Source organism: Nicotiana attenuata, unplaced genomic scaffold (assembly GCF_001879085.1).
Source record: "Nicotiana attenuata strain UT unplaced genomic scaffold, NIATTr2, whole genome shotgun sequence".
In the NCBI taxonomy this organism is placed as follows: Eukaryota; Viridiplantae; Streptophyta; class Magnoliopsida; order Solanales; family Solanaceae; genus Nicotiana; species Nicotiana attenuata.
In genome coordinates, this window is record NW_017672359.1 from 92,874 (window position 1) to 96,682 (window position 3,809).

Consider the following 3,809-nt stretch of genomic DNA (forward strand, 5'->3'; position numbering starts at 1 on the left):
AAACTTTACATGATCCGTGGTTAAGGAATAATACTTATTGCCACAAATTTCTTTTATGTTGTAGCTGCAATGGTAAAAATTTCTCGCCACAAAAAATATAATTGTAGCAAGTGATTTTATTCTTTTGCACGACGAATAAAATTTGAAGCTATCTTCATATTGTAGCCACAAGATTTTATGTTGCAGCAAAAAATTTAATTTGTTTGCCACGCAAGCTCAACTTCCGTGGCTAAATTTATAATTTACTCTCGTGGCAATAGTACTTGTGATTAGCTATGAATTCAAAAGTTCATAGCAACACATTAAAGTATTTGCCACAACAATTTTTATATCGTAGCTAAGAATTCATACTTTTAGCTATGAATTCCATAATTTCGTAGCAATAAACTGAAGAATTTGTCACGATCAGCTTTAGCCACAAGAATTTATATATTGTAGCTAACAATCCATAATATATTAAAAAAATTAGCAAAATAATTTTAATTTTTTTAATAAATGATATACATTAGTAAGAATACATAATTAAAGGTTCAATAATATCATTCAAGATAAATTAGAATACTAAAATATTGTTATACTCAAAACATAACGATATTGTTTTACAAGAAAAAGAATAATTTCATACAGGTATATAACTCTTTTACAACACGAATAATAAAGTTCTAAGAAAACTAGCTAATGTGAGTCTGGATAGGGATGGTAACCATCAACGGACAGTGAAGAGAAGTGAAAACTCATAAGTGCTCCAATGCTTTTCTAATACCAGGTTCTGATGGCGAATTGAAAGTCATTAGTAGATTTTATTTGTACCATTTGCGTGAAAGAAATTGTTGTTCTTGTGGATATCAAGAAGAAGGACGCAACAAAATAAGATCTTATAGCACTCCATCGATTATTTCACCTGGTGACACCACACCTCCTGATCCAGCAAGACTGCCATGTTACCCTATTGATCTTGCAGGACTGCCACCTTCTGTTTCTACAACTATGAAGGAGTCATAAATTCTAACCTGTATATAAAAAAATGACATCGACACCATAAGTTTAGTACATTAATTAGTTGGGACTTGTCAATCACGTTTGAACTAAATAACATTTCCTTTGGCAGGATAAGATTCTGCCAGAAACAACAACTTGCTTCTTTAAAATCTTAAAATTATTAGTGCAATGTATATACCAAAAAACTACAAACCTTTCAAAACGTAAGTCTTATTTAGCAGTTCTTAGTTTGAAGCACAACATTATAAGAAAATACTATCAACCTCATAAGCTGCATTTCTTCTTTGTATCTGATAACTAGGTGTTTCCAAGTCTGAAGTCTTGTAAATTCTTAAGTTCGTAACTGCCAAAAAAAATATATTCTCATATTTCTCGGCTCAAGAAAAGAGCACAAGCTAAAGTAGTTCAACATCACACCCGTTTCATAACAACAAACATTACTAGAGTAAAATATTATTATTCTAAATAAAATTTCAGAAGTCCTAAAGATTTTAACAAGAATTTTGTAAACACTCCATCCTTCACTAGGTAGTATATCCAATTGATTTTGTTTTGAGAAAGAGTGAAGTATCATACATACCTCATGGTTATTACACTTGTTTGTTTCTACGTTGATGCCATAACACGAGTGCCTGAAAAGACAAATTCAGGTTTACTTAAAAAGAATGAACCTAATCACCATACCGCAACATAAATTTGGAGCATATGCCTACAAATGATTTCACCCTTATAAGCTGTTGGAGTATTTATACGTCATATTTGAGAAGTTTTTCCACCATCTCAGCAAATTCATTGGATAGTGTCTAGAAGTATTTAGGAGTTACGGATTTATCCTAATTGTTGCATTGAAGTTTTAGAAATAAAGGAATGGTAATATCTTAACAACCAACTCTTCTTTACCTATTTGCATCATTGCTAGCTTCCGCAAGAAGTATAAAAATATATAGAAAGCGATGATGCATTTCCATATGACCATTTATTTAGTAAGTAGTACATCATATGAATGCATATACTCACCCTATATCTACTCAGCTGATCATCAAATTTGGGTGAATATTGTGCCTCACCAACTCATTTGCTTTCTGCAATTATTCACATAGATATTAGCGACTACAACTGTGAACAGTACATACTCTAATAGAGAAGATTTATTAGTATAGTTTTTTGTGTGTGCATATAACTGTAAACTGGGTACAACCCAAAAAGCCATTTAAGATCCCCAATCTGCAAATGAAGGTAATGAAGAATATACAATATAGAAGAAAATAGAAAAACTAATTTAAACAAATTATAAAAGGCAAATATAGGCAATATAAAAGGCTTGTTCAGGCTTAGTACTACAGGAATTAAGATTCAACTACAAATTTCCATACACAAACTAATTTAAACAGATTACAAAAGGCATATGTAGGAATAAAAATATACGAAAAAGGCCCTCCATTAATAATAGGATAGATTCCTAATTCATTGCTTTGAATTTGGCAATCTTTTAAATTCTTAGCACTTATCAATATAGCTAAAGTCGGGATTGCCATTTCACTGCCATAATGTAATGATGAAACTGAAAAGAACTATTCTCGATCAAGAATCCTAAGAAAGCAATGGCAAAAATAGAAATAATAAGAAGAGAAACAAAAAAAAATTAGGGTGGCCATACCTTGACAATTTCCGTTTTTCAAAGCAAGAGGAACGAGGGTTTTAGGGATAGTTGCTTAGAGTGGGAAAGGGTTAGAGTGGGAGATGTGCGGATATTCTTTTTGGGGAATGGGTTTGGGAGTCTAAATATTTTAGGTCATGGAGAGATTTGGGCTTTTTTTTTTCGTTTATATTTTTTATTTGTAACTTTGCCTTTAACTTTTCATATACTTTTGCACAAATGAATACCTACACGATATTACGTAAAAAAACTAAATACAAAACTAATGTAGTAATAATAAAATTTTGCTGGAAAAACAACAAATAAACAAAATGGGAACTAAGCTATGGTGTATATAATGTTTTGAGTTAGATGTAGAAAATATTAAAATTGTAATAAAAATTTCATCTAAAGTATATATAAATATTTTTTAGAATTAGTAGCAATACTTATACATCTATAAGGGATCGTTTGGTTTGAAAATAAGTTATGATGGGACCCATTATGCGAGGATTAATTATCCGACCAGACAATATCAGTTCACCCTTATTTCTCCTCAATATATCACCCTTATTCCTCCTGTTGCAGCGTGCAGCCCGATCCCACCAGTCAATATCAATTCACCCTTATTTCTCCTCAATATATCACCCTTATTCCTCCTGTTGCGGCGTGCAACCCGATCCCACCAGACATAGTTTAAATCGACAACAACAATTCAATAGCTAAATTATAAGAATTTCTACCACCAAGAGTATGAGTACACAGCAACAAGAGAATCACGAAAAATCAAGGAGTACAACAACCTTTAAAAAAATAACAAGACAGGTAAGGCATGTGATAACTACAGAGGCAACCACAACAATTTGAACATGTAGCATATATGCACGGAGTCATAAAGGAACTCACAATTAAGAAATAACAAACAATAAGGAGGGCAATCACTTCAATTAAGGCAAAAAAGGGCCAAATAACAAGTAAGAGGTAAAGAAAAGCTAACAACATCGTATAGAGCATGTAGATGTGAAACTAGCAAATAGAAAACTCAATCATATCAGAACACTTCCCACTTAATGAACATAAGGACCTAAGAACCCTAAAAGGCAAATTTTTCACAAATAAGACCGGGCACGCACTCGTTACCTCGTGTGCACAGACTACAATTAGCATAGAGGAC

General features: G+C 32.2%; 1 long non-coding RNA gene across 1 annotated transcript; it reads right to left on the reverse strand.

The window, feature by feature from the left end:
- Positions 1-537: 537 nt before the first annotated feature.
- LOC109212907 lies at positions 538-2,743 on the reverse strand. Its single transcript, XR_002065929.1, has 4 exons — positions 2,657-2,743; positions 2,017-2,081; positions 1,580-1,631; positions 538-1,010 (listed from the first exon to the last, which is right to left on the reverse strand). It is a non-coding gene; the product is annotated as an uncharacterized LOC109212907 (long non-coding RNA).
- Between the last annotated feature and the right edge of the window lie 1,066 nt (positions 2,744-3,809).